This window comes from Monodon monoceros, unplaced genomic scaffold, assembly GCF_005190385.1.
Source record: "Monodon monoceros isolate NGI ecotype Baffin Bay Population unplaced genomic scaffold, NGI_Narwhal_1 Super_Scaffold_3, whole genome shotgun sequence".
NCBI lineage: Eukaryota > Metazoa > Chordata > Mammalia > Artiodactyla > Monodontidae > Monodon > Monodon monoceros.
The window spans coordinates 39411626-39432656 of record NW_021703780.1 but is presented as its reverse complement, the minus strand read 5'-3'; the positions used below and the strand labels follow the sequence as shown (position 1 = coordinate 39432656).

General features: G+C 40.0%; 1 protein-coding gene and 1 pseudogene across 3 annotated transcripts in view; both read right to left on the bottom strand.

Moving 5' to 3' along the window:
• Positions 1-21031, bottom strand: part of ILRUN (inflammation and lipid regulator with UBA-like and NBR1-like domains) — a 123278-nt gene that overhangs the window by 58061 nt on the left and 44186 nt on the right. The gene's annotated exons all lie outside the window — the stretch shown is intronic.
• LOC114906956 lies at positions 5087-7385 on the bottom strand (annotated as a pseudogene).

Sequence of the window (21031 nt, the reverse complement as noted above, 5' to 3'; positions counted from 1 at the left end):
AGAAACACGCCAAGACACATATTAATCAAACTATCAAAAATTGAATACAAAGATAACATATTAAAAGCAGCAAGGGAAAAACAACAAATAACACACAAGGGAATCCCCATAAGGTTAACAGCTGATCTTTCAGCAGAAACTCTGCAAGCCAGAAGGGAGTGGCAGGACAGGACATATTTAAAGTGATGAAGGAGAAAAACCTACAACAAAGATTACTCTACCCAGCAAGGATCTCATTCAGATTTTATGGAGAAATTAAAACCTTTACAGACAAGCAAAATCTGAGAGAGTTCAGCACCACCAAACCAGCTTTACAACAAATGCTAAAGGAACTTCTCTAGGCAAGAAACACAAAAGAAGGAAAAGACCTACAATAACAAACACAAAACAATTAAGAAAATGGGAATAGGAACATACATATCGATAATTACCTTAAATGTAAATGGATTAAATGCTCCCATCAAAAGACACAGACTGGCTGAATGGATACAAAAACAAGACCCATATATATGCTGTCTACAAGAGACCCACTTCAGACCTAGGGACACATACAGACTGAAAGTGAGGGGATGGAAAAAGATATTCCATGCAAATGGAAATCAGAAGAAAGCTGGAGTAGCAATTCTCATATCAGACAAAATAGACTTTAAAATAAAGACTATTACAAGAGGGCTTCCCTGGTGGTGCAGTGGTTGAGAGTCCGCCTGCCAATGCAGGGGACATGGGTTAGTGCCCCGGTCTGGGAAGATCCCACATGCCACGGAGCAGCTGGGTGCGTGAGCCATGGCCGCTGAGCCTGCGCGTCCGGAGCCTGTGCTCTGCAACGGGAGAGGCCAACAGTGAGAGGCCCGCGTACCGCCAAAAAAAAAAAAAAAAAAGACTATTACAGAAGACAAAGAAGGACACCACATAATGATCAAGGGATCAATCCAAGAAGATATAACAATTGTAAATATTTATGCACACAACATAGGAGCACCTCAATACATAAGGCAAATACTAACAGTCATAAAAGGGGAAATCGACAGTACCACATTCATAGTAGGGGACTTTAACACCCCACTTTCACCAATGGACAGATCACCCAAAATGAAAATAAATAAGGAAACACAAGCTTTAAATGATACATTAAACAAGATGGACTTAATTGATATTTATAGGACATTCCATCCAAAAACAACAGAATACACATTTTTCTCAAGTGCTCATGGAACATTCTCCAGGATAGATCATATGTTGGGTCACAAATCAAGCCTTGGTAAATTTAAGAAAATTGAAATTGTATCAACTATCTTTTCCGACCACAACACTATGAGACTAGACATCAATTACAGGAAAAGATCCGTAAAAAATACAAACACATGGAGGCTAAACAATACACTACTTAATAACGAAGTGATCACTGAAGAAATCAAAGAGGAAATCAAAAAATACCTAGAAACAAATGACAATGGAGACACGACGACCCAAAACCTATGGGATGCAGCAAAGGCAGTTGTAAGAGGGAAGTTTATAGCAGTACAATCCTACATTAAGAAACAGGAAACATCTTGAATAAATAACCTAACCTTGCACCTAAAGCAATTAGAGAAAGAAGAACAAAACCCCCCAAAGTTAGCAGAAGGAAAGAAATAATAAAGATCAGATCAGAAATAAATGAAAAAGAAATGAAGGAAACAATAGCAAAGATCAATAAAACTAAAAGCTGATTCTTTAACAAGATAAACAAAATTGATTAACCATTAGCCAGACTCATCAAGAAAAAAAGGGAGAAGACTCAAATCAACAGAATTAGAAATGAAAAAAGAGAAGTTACAACTGCCACTGCAGAAATACAAAAGATCATGAGAGGTTACTACAAGCAACTCTAGGCCAATAAAATGGACAACCGGGAAGAAATGGACAAATTCTTAGAAATGCACAAACTGCCAAGACTGAATCACGAAGAAATAGAAAATATGAACAGACCAATCACAAGCACTGAAATTTAAACTGTGATTAAGAATCTTCCAACAAACAAAAGCCCAGGACCAGATGGCTTCACAGGGGAATTCTATCAAACATTTAGAGAAGAGCTAACACCCATCCTTCTCAAACTCTTCCAAAGTATAGCAGAGGGAGGAACACTCCCAAACTCATTCTAAAACGCCACCATCACCCTGATACCAAAACCAGACAAAGATGTCACAAAGAAAGAAAACTACAGGCCAGTATCACTGATGAACATAGATGCAAAAATCCTCAATAAAATACTAGCAAACAGAATCCAACAGCACATTAAAAGGATCATACACCATGATCAAGTGGGGTTTATTCCAGGAATGCAAGGATTCTTCAATATACGCAAATCAATCAACGTGATACACCATATTAACAAACTGAAGGCGAAAAACCATATGATCATCTCAATAGATGCAGAGAAAGCTTTCGACAAAATTCAACACCCATTTATGATAAAAAACCCTACAGACGGCTTCCCTGGTGGCGCAGTGGTTGAGAGTCCGCCTGCCGATGCAGGGGACATGGGTTTGTGCCCCGGTCCGGGAAGATCCCACATGCCACGGAATGGCTGGGTCCGTGAGCCATGGCCGCTGAGTCTGCACGTCCGGAGCCTGTGCTCCGCAATGGGAGAGGCCACAACAGTGAGAGGCCTGCGTACCGGAAAAAAAAAAAAACAAAACCCTACAGAAAGTAGGCATAGAGGGAACCTTCCTCAACATAATAAAGGCCATATATGACAAACCCACAGCCAACATCGTCCTCAATGGTGAAAAACTGAAACCATTTCCACTAAGATCAGGAACAAGACAAGGTGGCTCACTCTCACCACTCTTATTCAACATAGTTTTGGAAGTTTTAGCCACAGCAATCAGAGAAGAAAAGGAAATAAAAGGAATCCAAATCGGAAAAGAAGAAGTTAAGCTGTCACTGTTTGCAGATGACATGATACTATACATAGAGAATCCTAAAGATGCTACCAGAAAACTACTAGAGCTAATCAATGAATTTGGTAAAGTAGCAGGATACAAAATTAACGCACAGAAATCTCTGGCATTCCTATACACTAATGATGAAAAATCTGAAAGTGAAATTAAGAAAACACTCCCATTTACCATTGCAACAAAAAGAATAAAATATCTAGGAATAAACCTACCTAAGGAGACAAAAGACCTGTATGCAGAAAATTATAAGACACTGATGAAAGAAATTAAAGATGATACAAATAGATGGAGAGATATACCATGTTCTTGGATTGGAAGAATCAACATTGTGAAAATGACTCTACTACCCAAAGCAATCTACAGATTCAATGCAATCCCTACCACTGGCATTTTTCTCAGAAATAGAACAAAAAAATTCACAATTTGTATGGAAACACAAAAGACCCCGAACAGCCAAAGCAATCTTGAGAACGAAAAACGGAGCTGGAGGAATCAGGCCTCCTGACTTCAGACTATACTACAAAGCTACAGTAATCAAGACAGTATGGTAGTGGCACAAAAACAGAAAGATAGATCAATGGAACAGGATAGGAAGCCCAGAGATAAACCCACGCACATATGGTCATCTTATCTTTGATAAAGGAGGCAGAAATGTACAGTGGAGAAAGGACAGCCTCTTCAATAAGTGGTGCTGGGAAAACTGGACAGGTACATGTAAAAGTATGAGATTAGAACACTCCCTAACACCATACATAAAAATAAGCTCAAAATGGATTAAAGACCTAAATGTAAGGCCAGAAACTATCGAACTCTTAGAGGAAAACACAGGCAGCACACTCTATGACATAAATCACAGCAAGATCCTTTTTGACCCACCTCCTAGAGAAATGGAAATTTAAAAAAAAATAAACAAATGGGACCTAATGAAACTTCAAAGCTTTTGCACAGCAAAGGAAACCATAAACAAGACCAAAAGACAACCCTCAGAATGGGAGAAAATATTTGCAAAAGAAGCAACTGACAAAGGATTAATCTCCAAAATTTACAAGCAGCTCATGCAGCTCAATAACAAAAAAACAAACAACCCAATCCAAAAATGGGCAGAAGACCTAAATAGACATTTCTCCAAAGAAGATATACAGATTGCCAACAAACACATGAAAGAACGCTCAACATCATTAATCATCAGAGAAATGCAAATCAAAACTACAATGAGATATCATCTCGCACCAGTCAGAATGGACATCAAAAAAATCTAGAAATAAATGCTGGAGAGGGTGTGGAGAAAAGGGAACACTCTTGCACTGCTGGTGGGAATGTGAATTGGTACAGCCACTATGGAGATACAGTATGGAGTTTCCTTAAAAAACTACAAATAGAACTACCATATGACCCAGCAATCCCACTACTGGGCATATACCCTGAGAAAACCACAAATTCAAAGAGTCATGTACCAAAATGTTCATTGCAGCTCTATTTACAATAGCCAGGAGTTGGAAGCAACCTAAGTGTCCACCAACAGATGAATGGATAAAGAAGATGTGGCACATATATAAAATGGAACATTACTCAGCCATAAAAAGAAACGAAATTGAATTATTTGTAGTGAGGTGGATGGACCTAGAGTCTGTCATACAGAGTGAAGTAAGTCAGAAAGAAAGAGACAAATACCGTATGCTAACACATATATATGGAATGTAAGGGGAAAAAATGTCATGAAGAACGTAGGCGTAAGACAGGAATAAAGACACAGACCTACTAGAGAATGGACCTGAGTATATGGGGAGGGGGCAGAGTAAGCTGTGACAAAGTGAGAGAGTGGCATGGACATATATACACTACCAAACGTAAAATAGATAGCTAGTGGGAAGCAGCTGCATAGCACAGGGAGATCAGCTCAGTGCTTTGTGACCACCTAGAGGGGTGGGATAGGGAGGGTGGGAGGGAGGGAGACGCAAGAGGGAAGAGATATGGGAACATATGTATATGTATAACTGATTCACTTTGTTATAAAGCAAAAACTAACACACCACTGTAAAGCAATTATACTCCAGTCAACATGTTAAAAAAAAAAATCAAAGAAGCGCAGGAAGTTTTATGTGTTTATGTTTCACTATGATAGGGATATACTCTCTACGTAACGAAATACTTTTTAACTAGATTCTACCTAAGCTATAGCCCTTACCAATGCATACACACACACAAGTTAAGAATTATATATATATTTTTTTCTTGGATGTGGGCAAATCTCACTTTAATTCCAAATGGCTTCATTTACAGCACATTCAATAATGAACAAGCAGGAGAGGTGTGACTTTTGAACATATGAAAATATAAAAGTCCCTTGAAATTCAGGTAGTCAAGATAAGGGCATTTCACAAGGAAAGCACCCCCGCCACCTCCCATTTTTCTGAAGACTGTTTCACACTCATTTTAAAAGATGATGAGACATACTCAGAGGTTCAAAGTAGTAGGATGTGCCTTGCAGGGAGAGAAGAAAACCTTTTTTCAGATTGTTGGGTAAATACATATCAGCAATTCCACTAGACAAAGGCTGATGGATGTCCTCCCTGAGTCAGGCTAGGGCAGAACACTTAGTTAAAGGGGGCTCTGAGCAGGGATGGGAAACTGGGAGAAAGGGAGAACCAGATACCACACAGTACCAACCAGTTCCCCTCTAACACGCCATGCCGTGACCCCAGACATGGGTGTACAAGAGCAGCCACCGGGGTGGCGACTGACTGTCCCCACTGCCAGGAATCGACAAAGGGCTTCAATTTGGCCCATGGACAAAATCCTTGACCAGCAAACTCAAACTGTCACTGAATTTAAATCATAAAGGATCTAAGGAAATACTTGTTTTATGTATATGTATATATGGACTACTTACACGATTAACATTCCTCTTCTCCTAAGGTTTGTTCTATAAACTGGAACAGCCTAAGCATCATACAATTTTGATTTTATTTTACGTGTTCAAAAGAGAAAGGAGGGAACGGAGAGAAAAGTGTCATAAATTCTTCAACTCTGGGGCTCAGCACGTACAACAGCCTCCTCAGACAAAAGGTTCATCCGGATTGTTGGGTAGTTTCCATGCTGAGCGAAGACTAGGGGAGCCCACCGCAACCCCCACAGAAAGAATTCTACAGTTACTCTATCACGGTGCTCCAGCTAAAGTATAGGTTTCAAACTACACAGAGTTTCAACTTAACATCTAAAATTTTAAACTGTAGCATTTCAGCAAAAAATAAGCTCAGAAGCTCATCTCAGAAGTAAAATTAAAGACCTATTGCCCTGATGTATGAAAGTCAAGCTGTCACTCTCAGCGACACCCTACTTCCAGGCTTAGGCAGACACATAAGGTGGTGGCGGCTCCTTGGCGGTGCCATTCACAGTGGCATCGTCGTACAGGGGTGCATAGCACCGTAGTGTCATTGCTGGTAACAGAGGCCAGGACATCGGAGGAGTTCCTGCCACTGATGAATCGGTAGCAGTTCCAAACACAGCTAATCAAGTACCCCTTAAAAGTAAAGATAATGCTGATAAACAGAATAATAATAAAGACCAAACAAGGTAGGAGTCACTGACATGCTATCATCTTCGTAAAGAAAATCAGGAGGCAGCTGTCGTATGTATTCCTGGATTGAGTCTGGATAAACAAGCACAATGACTGCAACCAAGGTGTTCAGGGAAAAATCAAAGACCTGGTAACAGGAGAATGGGATGATCCAGGCCACGTGTTGCCTGTATCCTCCATAAGTAGCCACCGCACAGATCAGGATCATGAGAAGAGAAATTGCAATAGCAGTGCACATGCTGGCAACATCCATGAACTCAAAGTCACCTCCGAGTTCAAAACTTGAAAAGTGATACTGATCTGGATCAGCCAGGGCGCTCAACAGAAGCAGCAGTACCACGGCATTGATGATCAGGTACCAGACGCCAAGCAGGATGGAGCCGGTGCAGACATGTCAGCACAGGCAGCAGCTGTGGGAGTAGAACCGCGTCCAGGGGGCCACCATCTTCATCACTCAGGCCGCTGGCACAGCAGTGCGAGCACGCACCCAAGTTTGCGGGAGCTTCAGCTGCATTGGACCGAGTCCGCCGTGTGGCTGCTGCCGGCTCCTCAGCCACTCCTGCTTGCGCTCCCAGCCCCGCTCGCTGCCCGCCAGCCCTTGCTCCGCGACTCCCCGGAGAGATCCGAGCAGTTGCCTCCAAGAATTATATATTTTTTAAAAGCAATTATGCCTATTTATTTTTTAAATGGTCAGTGGTTTTACAACTATTTATTTTCTGTTTAACAATAAGTACATGGATATTAATAAAGAATTAAATTTGGTTAAAAATTTTTAAGGAACTGTCGATCCTTAAATTCAGAATCCTTGGAACCTAACATTCCAGATCAAAGACATTTCCGTTATCAAAACGGCTCTGGCTACCATAAGAAAAAAGATGCTGCTTTGAAATTATATTTTTGCACTTCCACTAAACCCTTAGATATATATTTGGTCTACTGAGAAATAATACAATTAATTATAAAGGAAACAGTGTTAGCACGAACAGTTCACATTAAAACTACTCACATTACAATTTTCAAGTAGTTAAAATATTTGACACTTCGTACCTAGACATGCAAATATTTTATTTACTACACTTTAAAGATCTATCACTGTTTCACCTGATCTCTTGATTTCGATGCTTCATAGAGGTTCAGGACCCACATGACTGCATTTTAGAGATTAATCTGAACAGTAGAGCCACTTCACACTGCCTGTGACTCCTGAGGAACTACCTGGACACGACCACCAAACAAATGACCACTTGGTGTCAGTACAACCAACTGGATTGTACAAACCTGCAGGCTTCCTTCTCTGAAGCCAAAATAGCCCATCTCCTTTTAAGCTTAATGTAGACCTTATAAGGTAAAGCTATTTCAGGATTTCGGATCTCATTTACATATTGAAATGTCCCTTCTAAAAACACTTCCCATACAAATCACAATCAGCTTAGGATAGCATTGTTTTAATCAAAAAAGAAATCTCTTATTTTCAAGGGGTACTCCTATTTCTGATACTGGAGGGATCTAGAGATCAAAACTGAAACAGAGAGTATCTTTTTTTTTTAAAGAGATAAAGAATTTTTTTAAATTTCCTTTTTACACAGCAGGTTCTTGTTAGTCATCCATTTTATACATATCTATGTATACATATCAATCCCAATCTCCAAATTCATCCCACCACTCCCCCACCACCACGTTTCCCCCTTGGTGTCCATATGTTTGTTCTCTACGTCTGTGTCTCAATTTCTGCCCAGTAAACCAGTTCATCTGTACCATTTTCTAGGTTCCACATAAATGCGTTAATATACGATATTGGTTTTCCTCTTTCTGACTTCACTCTGTATGACAGTCTCTAGATCCATCCACGTCTCTACAAATGACCCAAGTTCGTTCCCTTTTATGGCTGAGTAATATTCCATTGTATGTATGTACCATATCTTCTTTAACCATTTGTCTGTTGAGGGGCATTCAGGTTGCTTCCATGACCTGCTATTGTAAACAGTGCTGCAAAGAACACTGGGGTGTATGTGTCTTTTTGAATTACGGTTTTCTCTGGGTATATGCCCAGTAGTGGGATTGCTGAGTCATATGGTAATTCTATTTTTAGTTTCTTAAGGAACCTCCATACTGTTCTCCATAGTGGCTATATCAATTTACATTCCCACCAACAGTGCAAGAGGGTTCCCTTTTCTCCACACCCTCTCCAACATTTGTTCTTTGTAGATTTTTTGATGATGCCCATTCTAACTGGTGTGAGGTGATACTTCATTGTAGTTTTGATTTGCATTTCTCTAATAATTAGTGATGTTGAGCAGCTTTTCATGTGCTTCTTGGCCATCTCTATGTCTTCTTGGAGAAATGTCTATTTTGATCTTCTGCCCATTTTTGGATTAGCTGGTTTGTTTAATATTGAGCTGCACGAGCTGTTTATATATTTTGGAGATTAATCCTTTGTCCATTGATTCGCTTGCAAATATTTTCTCCCATTCTCAGGGTTGTCTTTTCATCTTGTTTGTAGCTTCTTTTGCTTTGCAAAAGCTTTTAAGTTTCATTAGGTCCCATTTGTTTTTATTTCCATTAATCTAGGAGGTGGATCAAAAGAGATCTTGCTGTCATTTATGTCAGAGAGTGTTCTTCCTATGTTTTCCTCTAAGAGTTTTATAGTGTCCAGCCTTACATTTAGGTCTCTAATCCATTTTGAGTTTACTTTTGTGTATGGTGTTAAGGAGTGTTCTAACTTCATTTTACATGTAGCTGTCCAGTTTCCCCAGCACCGCTTACTGAAGAGACTGTCTTTACTCCATTGTATATCCTTGCCTCCTTTGTCATAGATTAGTTGACCATAGGTGTGTGGGTTTATCTCTGGGCTTTCTATCCTGTTCCATTGATGTATTTTTCTGTGCCAGTACCATATTGTCTTGATTACTGTAGCTCTGTAGTACAGTCTGAAGTCAGGGAGTCTAATTCCTCCAGCTCCGTTTTTTTTCCCTCAAGACTGTTTTGGCTACTCTGGGTCTTCTGTGTCTCCATACAAATTTTAAGATTTTTTGTTCTAGTTCTGTAAAAGATGCCATTGGTAATTTGACAGGGATTGCACTGAATCTGTAGATTGCTTTGGGTAGTAGAGTCATTTTCACAATACTGATCCTTCCAATCCAAGAACATGGTATATCTCTCCATCTGTTGGTATCATCTTTAATTTCTTTCATCAGGGTCTTATAGTTTGCTGCATACAGGTCTTTTGTCTCCTTAAGTAGGTTTATTCCTAGGTATTTTATTCTTTTTGTTGCAATGGTAAATGGGAGTGTTCCCTTAACTTCTCTTTCATATTTTTCATCATTATTGTATAGGAATGCAAGAGATTTCTGTGCGTTAATTTTGTATCCTGCAACTATACCAAATTCATTGATTAGCTCTGTTTTCTGGTGGCATCTTTAGGATTCTCTATGTATAGTATCATGTCATCTACAAAGAGTGACAGTTTTACCTCTTCTTTTCCAATTTGTATTCCTTTTATTTCTTTTTCTTCTCTGACTGCCGAGGCTAGGACTTCCAAAAGTATGTTGAATAATAGTGGTAAGAGTGGACATCCTTGTCTTGTTCCTGATCGTAGAGGAAATACTTTCAGTTTTTCACCATTGAGAATGATGTTTGCTGTGGGTTTGTCATATATGGCCTTTATTATGTTGAGGTAGGTTCCCTCTATGCCCACTTTCTGGAGAGTTTTTATCATAAATGGGTGTTGAAGTTTGTCAAAAGTTTTTCTGCATCTACTGAGATTACCATATGGTTATTCTTCTTCAATTTGTTAATATGGTGTATCACATTGATTGATTTGCGTATATTGAAGAACGCTTGCATCCCTGGGATAAATCCCACTTGATCACGGTGTATGATCCTTTTAATGTGTTGCTGGATTCTATTTGCTAGTATTTTGTTGAGGATTTTTTTTTTTTTTTTTTTTGCGGTACGCGGGCCTCTCACTGTTGTGGCCTCTCCCTTTGCGAAGCACAGGCTCCGGACGCGCAGGCTGCGCGGCCATGGCTCACTGGCCCAGCCGCTCCGCGGCATGTGGGATCTTCCCGGACCGGAGCACAAACCCGTATCCCCTGCATCGGCAGGCGGACTCTCAACCACTGCGCCACCAGGGAAGCCCTTGTTGAGGATTTTTGCATCTATATTCATCAGTGATACTGGTCTGTAATTTTCTTTTTTTGTAGTATGTTTGTCTGGTTTTGGTATCAGGGTGATGGTGGCCTCACAGAATGAGTTTGGGAGTGTTCCTACCTCTGCAATGCTTTGGAAGTGTTTGAGAAGGATGGGTGTTAGCTCTTCTCTAAATGTTTGATAGAATTCACCTCTGAAGCCATCTGGTCCTGGAGTTTTGTTTGTTGGAAATTTTTTTTTTTTTTTTTTTGGGCAGTACATGGGCCTCACTGCTGCGGTCTCTCCCGCTGCAGAGCACAGGCTCTGGTCGCGCAGGCTCAGTGGCCATGGCTCACGGGCCCAGCCGCTCCGCAGCATGTGGGATCCTCCCAGACCAGGGCATGAACCCATGTCCCCTGCATCAGCAGGCAGACTCTCAACCACTGCACCAACAGGAAAGCCCTGTTGGAAGATTTTTAATCACAGTTTCAATTTCATTACTTGTGACTGGTCTGTTCATATTTTCTATTTCTTCTTGGTTCAGTCTTGGAAGGTTATATCTTTCTAAGAATCTGTCCATTTCTTCCAGGTTGTCCATTTTATTGCCATAGAGTTGTTGTAGTTGTCTCTTAGGATGCTTTGTATTTCTGTGGTGTCTGTTGTAACTTCTCCTTTTTCATTTTTAATTTTATTGATTTGAGTCCTCTCCCTCTTTTTCTTGATGAGTCTGGCTAATGGTTTATCCATTTTGTTTATCTTCTCAAAGAACTAGCTTTTACTTTTATTGATCTTTGCTACTGTTTTCTTTGTTTCTATTTCAGTTATTTCTGCTCTGATCTTTATGATTTCTTTCCTTCTGCTAACTCTGTGCTTTGTTTGTTCTTCTTTCTCTAGTTCCTTTAGGTGTAAGGTTAGATTGTTTATTTGAGATTTTTCTTGTTTCTTCAGGTAGGCTTGTATTGCTATAAACTTCCCTCTTAGAACTGCTTTTGCTGCATCCCACAGGTTTTGGACTGTCATGTTTTCATTGTCATTTATCTCTAGGTATTTTTTGATTTCCTATTTGATTTCTTCAGTGGTCTCTTGGTTATTTAGTAACATACTGTTTAGCCTCCATGTGTCTGTGTTTTTTAGGTTTTTTTTCCCTGTAATTGATTTGTAATCTCACAGCATTGTGGTCAGAAAAGACATTTTATATGATTTCAATTTTCTTAAATTTACTGAGGCTTGATCTGTGACCCAAGATGTGATCTATCCTGGAGAATGTTCTGTGCGCACTTGAGAAGACAGTGTAATCTGCTGTTTTTGGATGGAATGTCCTATAAATATCAATTAAATCTATCTGGTCTACTGGGTCATTTAAAGCTTGTGTTTCCTTATTAGTTTTCTGTTTGGATGATCTGTGCATTGGTGTAAGTGAGGTGGTAAAGTCTCCCATTATTATTGTGTTACTGTCCATTTCTTCTTTTATAGCTGTTAGCAGTTGCCTTATGTACTGAGGTGCTCCTATGTGGGGTGCATATATATTTATAATTGTTATATCTTCTTCTTGGATTGATCCCTTGATCATTATGTAGTGTCCTTCCTTGTCTCTTGTAACATTCTTTACTTTAATGTCTATTTTATCAGATATGAGTATTGCTACTCCTGCTTTCTTTTGATTTCCATTTGCATGGAACATCTTTTTCCATCCCCTCACTTTCAGTCTGTATGTGTCCCTAGGTCTGAAGGGGGTCTCTTGTAGACAGCATATATAGGCGTCCATTCAGCAACCCTGTGTCTTTTGGTTGAAGCATTTAATCCATTCACGTTTAAGGTAATTATCGATATGTATGTTCCTATGACCATTTTCTTAATTGTTTTGGGTTTGTTTTTGTAGGTCCTTTTCTTCTCTTGTGTTTCCCACTTAGAGAAGTTCCTTTAGCATTTGCTGTAGAGCTGGTTTGGTGGTGGTGAATTCTCTTAGCTTTTGCTTGTCTGTAAAGCTTCTGACTTCTCGTCAAATCTGAATGAGATCCTTGTTGGGAAGGGTAATCTTGGTTGTAGGTTCATCACTTTAAATATGTCATGCCACTCCCTTCTGGCTTGTAGAGTTTCTGCTGAGAAATCAGCTGTTTACCTCATGGGAGTTCTCTTGTATGTTATTTGTCGTTCTTCCCTTACTGCTTTCAATCATTTTTCTTTGTCTTTAATTTTTGCCAATTTGATTACTATGTGTCTTGGCGTGTTTCCCCTTGGGTTTATCCTGTATGGGACTTTCTGTGCTTCCTGGACTTGGGTGGCTATTTCCTTTCCCATGTTAGGGAAGTTTTTGACTATAATCTCTTCAAATATTTTCTCAGGTCTTTCTCTCTTCTCCTTCTGGGACCCCTATAATGCGAATGTTGTTGCATTTAATGTTGTCCCAGAGGTCTCTTAGGCTGTCTTCATTTCTTTTCATTCTTTTTTCTTTATTCTGTTCTGCATCAGTGAATTCCACCATTCCGTCTTCCAGGTCATTTATCTGTTCTTCTGCCTCAGTTATTCTGCTATTGATTCCTTCTAGTGTAGTTTTCATTTCAGTTATTGTATTGTTCATTTCTGTTTATTTGTTCTTTAACTCTTCTAGGTCTTTGCTAAACATTTCTTGCATCTTCTCGATCTTTGCCTCCATTCTTTTTCTGAGGTCCTGGATCATCTTCACTATCATTATTCTGAATTCTTGTTTTGGAAGGTTGCCTATCTCTACTTCATTTAGTTTTTTTTCTGGGGTTTTATCTTGTTCCTTCATCTGATACATAGCCCTGTGCCTTTTCATCTTTGTGGTTTTTGTTCCACAGGCTGTTGCTAAATGATACACAAGTCTAGGAGGCTAGAATGGCACCATGTTGGCTGACTGCTCCAGGAGCTCTAATCTGGCTTGCGGCTGCTGCTGCTGGTGGTTTTCCTTCCTTCCTTCCTCCCTCCCTTCCTTTTGCAGACAGTATCTTATTGAGGATCTTCTAGAACCAAATGAAGCAGGTTTTTTGAGTGTAACATAAAAGAGAGACATTCTAAAGGTGGGGTCAATAGGCAAAAGGGCAAGAGAGCTGGTAGAGATGCCAAGTAGAACAGCATCTAAATAGAAGACACCTGTGTAGAGTCTAGAGGACATCTATGAAACCAGAGCTTCTTTTACAACATCATCAGTTAAAACATTGGAGAAGAATGAGGAGGAGCAGTCCCACACTATCTGGTTAAGGTGGACATTCCATAAACTGGAGAAGCTGAAAGAGGAACTTACAAAGGTTTAAAGAAATAAACTGTGTGGTTTACATACAGCAAGCATTAAGTTTCCTAACCTGTGGGACTATATTATATAGTATGATTTGGGAGCTTAATAAGGGAAGTTCCATTTCTAACCTCTGAGAAAACTAAATGAATATAAGTATTTAATCTACATGTGAATTGTCCCTAAGGAACCACGTGAAGCCATTTAACAAGAAGAGCTATTTCAAGTGGAAGAAACCCTCATCAGCATGTGATAACCAGAGTATCACGTGACCTCAGTGCCTACTTCACAACTAGAACCCCTCTGCTTTAGAAGGAACCATCAAGTGCAGGGGTACAGCTCTCCTGTGGAACTTTGGGGTTTTTTTGGTTTTTTTCCTTTGGGTGGTTTTTTTTTGGCTGTATCGTGTGGCATGTGGGACCTTAGTTGCCCAACCAGGGACTGAACCAGCACCCCTTGCATTTGGGAGCATGGAGTCTTAACCACTAGACCGCTAGGGAAGTCTGTCTCCTGTGGAACTTTGAAAGACGGTACTCTACTAGGAAGAGGGGAGGCATGTTTGTACCAAGGCTAAAATGGTGACAAGCACCCACGCTGCTTACTCCTTTCCAAGAGTCAAGTGTCCTACAGGAACTGTATATCTCCTGGAAAGCAGGAACTCCTTGGGGAACACTGGTGTTTACTCAACCACCTAAGAGTCACCTTGCCAATCTCAGTCTGACCCTCATTCCCACTCACTCCGGAAATGGAGAGGACTTGTGGACCATATACCCCAGTCTCCCTAAACTCTGCCAAGTACCAACAACCTGGAGCCAAAGTTTCGCTGTAAACCCAGTATAGTAGTGTCCAATGGCAAAGATCATAAAACTACTTTTGTTAATTTATAACTATAATTTATAGCTAATTTATAATTTATAACTTTCACTGAAACTTAGACAAGTCATTAATTATCTCTGGTCTTCAGTTTCCCCACCCATAAAGTGCAGCTAATATTTCCCATATAATTTATATGAAAAAGCCCAGTGCAATGCCTGACATAAAGTAGGCATTAGATAACAGGTTGTTTTTATCTAAGAAGCAAAAGTCTGTAGAAAGAAGATAAAATAAAATGTTTGAGCTTGAAAATAACTCTGCCAAGAATCAAATACTTAGTGGTACTCAACCAAGGGAGTTAGAAATGTGTGTGGTGGGAGAGGAGGGGTGGCTCTAAAGATGAACATGGTATTTAGTGAGAGGGCCAAGGGTCTTATAAATATGCCCCACATAAAGAAGAACTGTCCACACAATATGCCAATAGCACACTCCTGTTGAGAGACTGAAAGAGTACAACCAATCTAAAATGAGGGAAGAAGACTTTGTAAATTATTAAATATGGCAAGAATTCCTTTTAGGAAGAGAAATGAGTTCAAACAACATAAGTATTATTATAAAAATAAGGAGAATGGATTCTTTCTAGAAAAGACCATTAAAGACTCAAGAAGAGACCACCCAACCAAAACCAAAACCAAACAAACAAAACAAGCTTTGTTGTTAAAACAGAAAGATGAGGGACTTCCCTGGCAGTCCAGTGGTTAAGATGTCGCCTTCCAATGCAGGGGATGCAGGTTCAATCCCTGATCAGTGAGCTAAGATCCCATGTGCCTCTTGGCCAAAAAACCAAGACATAAAACAGAAGCAATATTGTAACAAATTCAATAAAGACTTAAAAAAAAAAAAAGGTCCACATCAAAAAAAAACCTTAAAAAAAAAAAAAGCAGAAAGATAAGGCATAGAGAAGTTACCTAACTTGTCCAAGTTTGTGCCCAGGCAATGTAGTCCTACATTCCAAACGCCTACCACTACACTATACTCAATGCACTAGCAAGCTAAGAGTGAGCAGAAAAACTGAAAGAGCCATCATGCCAAGGTTAACATAGCAGCTTATTTTTTTCACATGTTCACAGCTGTAGTTTTATGTATATTATGTATATTTCACTTTCTGCCAGTCATTTAACAGTTCTGCTATCATGACATGTTTTATAATCAACATTAAACTGAATTCAATGGAATACAGTAGCTTGTAAATGGAATTAAATTCTTTATTAGAGTAGATGGGGTTTGCAAACTATACTCCACACAGCCCTGGAGGTCACCTCAGACAGAAGGCAGGGAAACACGGGCCAAGGAGGCTCCCAATTCAACAAAGCCAGTTTCAGTTTTATCTTTTCTCTTTTTTGGAGGAGGCATTCACATATACTTTTATCAAGAAAAGGTTCCACTGATTAAGAAAAATGCTTGAAAACCATGGAATCAGATGAACTATTAAGATCCCTTGTAGGTATTAGATTTCAAAGTCCTGAAAAACAACTCACAGACTATATGACCAAGAAAGGCTTTGAAGTTTTTACTGCCTTCAGAGCTAGTATATTTATACTCTACCTACTTATAGAATTTGAGAGGGATGTTAAAAGTATAAATTTTAATGTCACATATAGTGATAATTATTTTTAATTTAACAATAAAACACACGCACAAAATAAGACTAGAGCTCTCAAGCATGGGAGAACACTATGAAGCAGTATCTTTGCATCAAAGAAATTTTTTTTAAAGTCATGTATGTTGTCTTCCTCCTCCTTTAAAAACACTGACATGCATTTTAAAATTTGAGTAGCCACTCTCGACTCTGCACTTGGCTCAGCTTTTTCAAGAGTTACAAAGATAAATGAGACATGTATCACCTTACGTTTTAAAATCGATATTAGACATTCATCAAATTAACTGGGCAGAAAGAGGTGAAGTGCCAAAGAGAGGCAAAGGAGAGGGAAAGAGATTATGAAATGGAGCTCAGCAATGGGAGAAACCATTTGCAAGTAAGAAGATTCTCAGGAGAGGTGGCCTGAGAAGAGGGGAGAAATAATCTCTCTGCATTCTGATAGATGATTGTTACATGATGTTGATTCTGTATTCAACAGATAGTTCACTATCTAGTAGGAGAAAAGGATAAGTAAACAAACACCTAAAACACAATGTGTTAACTAAAATAACAAGCGTGTGCATAATATAAGTAAAAAGGGAAGTAGGTATTTCCTTCCGGTGGAGGGGTAAGAAGGGGGGAGGAGGGAAGGAGGAAAGGTGAGTTCACCGGGGTGCTGAGGATGAGCAGGGGTTTGTTGTAAAGAAAAAGGTATTTCAGGCAATAGGAACAACATGAGCAAGGGCATGAAGAAGTGAAATCATGTGGTGTCTTTGGGGACTGGCTGTGGAGAGTAAAGAGGTGACTAAGGATGAAAGTGAAAATCAGACCAGACCAGATCATGAGGAGCTTTTTTTTTTTTTTTTTGCGGTACGCGGGCCTCTCACTGTTGTGGCCTCTCCCGCTGCGGAGCACAGGCTCAGCAGCCATGGCTCACGGGCCTAGCCGCTCCGTGGCATGTGGGATCTTCCCAGACCGGGGCACGAACCCGTGTCCCCTGCATCGGCAGGCGGACTCTCAATCACTGTGCCAACAGGGAAGCCCCATGAGGAGCTTTAAGCCCTGTGCCAAGGAGTTTGGCTCCATTACAGGAGGCACAAAGGTTTTCGGCAAAGAATGATGTTACAAAGGATGACACTAACATTATAATTTTTTCAGTCAGAGAAATACTTCAAGTTTCCACTGGCTGCAAAAACATATATGAGAAAATTAATTCCAGGACTCCTTTAAATAACTCCAAAGCTCCCACTGGCCATGAGTCCCCAGTTAAGAGCTCCCTGAGGACAGGAACTCTTTTTTAATTTATTTTTCTCTGGATCTCTAGGACATAGGATATAGAGAAACAAATAGGAATTGGTCTGTGATTAAGGATGATAAGACAGAACAAAAGATGACTCAAGCTTCTGGCCTGATCATCTCAGTGGGATGACAATTACACGAATATAAGTTTTGCCTAGGAGATACTAAAATACAAAACTCTACAGAATATCCAGAGGTTCTGTCCACAAGCACTTAAATACAGGTTTGAAACTCCAAAGAGTCTGCACCACAGATATGACTTCGAGTACCACCATGTATGCCGTACTGGTGACAGATGAGGCCAGGTGGGTGGATGAGGTCACAGAGCATAAACAGGGCCCAGCTCACAATCTAAGACAGGCATACCTTGGAGGCATAGCTGGTTCGGTTCCAGATCAATGCAATACAGTGAATACTGCCATAATGCGAGTCACATGAACTATTTGTTTTCCCAGTGCATTACGTTTACTGTACACTGTAGTCTAAGTGTGCAACAGCATTATGTCTAAGAAAACAATGTACATATCTTAATTAAAAATTCCTTTATCGGCAAAAACCGCTAACCATCATCTGAGCCTTTAGCAAGTTGTAATGTTTTTTGCTGGTGGAAGGTCTTGCCTCCATGTTGATGGCTACAGACTGATCAGCCTGGGAGTTCCTGAAGGCTGGGGCAGCTTAAAGTAAGAGAACAATGAAGTTTGCTGCATTGACTGACTCTTCCTTTTACGAGCAATTTCTCTGTAGCATGCAATGCTGTTTGATAGCATTTCGCCCACAGTTGAAATTCTTTCAAATTGGGAGTCAGTCCTTTCAAACCCTGCCACTGCTTTATCAACTAAGTTTATGTAATATTCTAAGTCCTTTGTTGTTATTTCAACAATCTTCACAGCATCTTCACCAGGACTAGATACCATCTCAAGGAGCCACTTTCTTTGCTCGTCATAAAGTTAACTCCTCATCGGTTAAAGTTTTATCCTGAGATTGCAGCCATTCAGTCACATCTTCAGGCTCCGCTTCTAATTCTCTCGCTACATCCACCACATCTGCAGTTACTTCCTCCGCTGAAGTCTCGAACCCCTCCAAAGTCATCCACGAGGGTTACAGTCAGCTTCTTCCAAACTCCTCTTAATGTTGATATTTTGACCTCCTCCCATGAATCACAAATGTTCTTAATGGCATCTAGAATGGTGAATCCTTTCCAGAAGGACTTACTTTGCCCAGATGCATCAGAGGATTCACTATAGCCTCACAAAATGTATTTCTTAAAGAACAAGACTTGAAAGTAGAAATGACTCTTTGATCTATGGCTACAGAACGGATGTTGTGTTGGCAACCATGAAAATCTCGTTGCATATCTCCAGCAGAGCTCTTGGGTGACCAGGAGCACCGTCGATGAGTAGTAATATTTTGAAAGGAATCTTTTTTTCTGAGCAGTAAGTCTCAACAGTGGGCTTGAAATGGTCAGTGAAGCATGTTGCAAACAGATGTACAGTCATCCAGGCTTTGTTGTTTCATTTACAGAGCACAGGCAGAGCAGATTGAGCATAATTTTTAAGGGCCCTAGAGTTTTCAGAATGGTAAATGATCACTGGCTTCACCGTAAAGCCACCAGCTGCATTAGCCCCTAACAAGAAAGCCTGTCCTTTGGAGCCAGGCACTGACTTCTCCTCCTTAGCTATGAAAGTCCTAGATGGCATCTTCTCCCAATATAAGGCTGTCTTGTCTACATTGAAAATCTCTTGTTTAGTGTAGCCCACCTTCATGAATTATCTTAGCTGGATCTTCTGGATAACCTGCTGCAGCTTCTACATCAGCACTTGCTCCTTCACCTTGCACTTTTATGTTCTTTCCTTAAACTGCAAGAACCAACCTCTGCTAGCTTTAAACTTTTCTTCTGCAGCTTCTTCACCTCTCTCAGCCTTCACAGAGTTGAAGAGAGTCAGGGCCTTGCTCTGGATTAGGCTTTGGCTTGAGGGAATGTTGTGGCTGATTTAATCTTCTATCCAGACCACTCAAACTTTCTCCATATCAGCAGTACGGCTGTTTCACTTTTCTTATGATTCGTGTGTTCACTGGAGTAGCACTTTTCATTTCCTTGAAGAACTTTTCCTCTGCTTTCACAACTTAGCTGTTTGGTACAAGCGACCTAGCTTCTGGCCTATCTTGTTTTTTGACATGCCTTCCTCACTAAGCTTAATCATTTCTAGTTTTTAAAGTGAGAGATGTGTGACTCTTCCTTTCCCTTGAACACTTAGAGGCCACTGTAGAGTTATCAATGGACCTAATTTCAATACTGTTGTGTCTCGGGGAATAGGGAGACCCAAGGAGAGGAAACGAGATGGAGGAATGGCTAATTGGTGGAATGGTCAGAACACACACATTTACCAATTAAGTTCACAGTCTTATGTGGGCACAGTTTGTGGCACCCCAAAACAATTACAATAGAAACATCAGAGATTGCTGATCACAGGTCACCATAACAAATATAATAATAATGAAAAAATTTGAAATATTGTGAGAATTACCAAAGTGTGACACAGAGACACAAAGTGTGCAAATGCTGTTGGAAAAACGGTGCCAGCAGACTTGCTCAACGAAAGGTTGTCACGAATCTTCAATTTGTAAAAAAAAAAATTATCTGTAAAGCACAATAAAGTGAATGTCAATAAATCAAGGTATGTCTGTAGTCCCATGGCAAAAATGAGACTAGACAAAGAACATTCAGAGAAGAAACAAGAGAGGTACCATGTGAGTCTAAGAAGGAACACACTTCAAAAAACATTTAGAGTTTGGTGCCAAATGATAGAGGGTCAGTTAGTATGAAGACTGGAAAGTGGCTACTGGATTTGGAAACTGGGTAGTTGCTGATAAACATCACTGGAGTGGGTAAAGGACTGACTAGTTTGAAAAATAAAAGTAAATGGGAAAAAGAGACAATGAGTGTAAATCACTCTGTCCAAAAAGTATGGCAGTAAAAAGAAGGAGTGAGAGGTACTAGCATCTTGACAGGTCATCAGGTGGAGAGAAGTATGCACATTTTGTGCATTATCTTTTTTTATACAACTTCTGTCTAGAGACTGTGAGAACAAGGACTGCCTTCAGTATTCTTACAGCACCTACTAGATTATATAATAAAAATAGCAGCACTACTAAATCATTGTTTAGAATGCAATATATATCTCATTACACTTCACTAAATTTTAACTAAATTCCTAGTATAAAAAGGAGACCGCTAGACTGAACCAATTAGTCATTAAATTCAAGTCATTTACCCGCATGCGGTCGCTGTTTAAAAGGGACCACACCCTGCTACATAATTTGACAGGCTCTGTGAGCAACCAGGGATGCTGTAAGATGTTACCTTAATTCCTTCACCCTGGGCT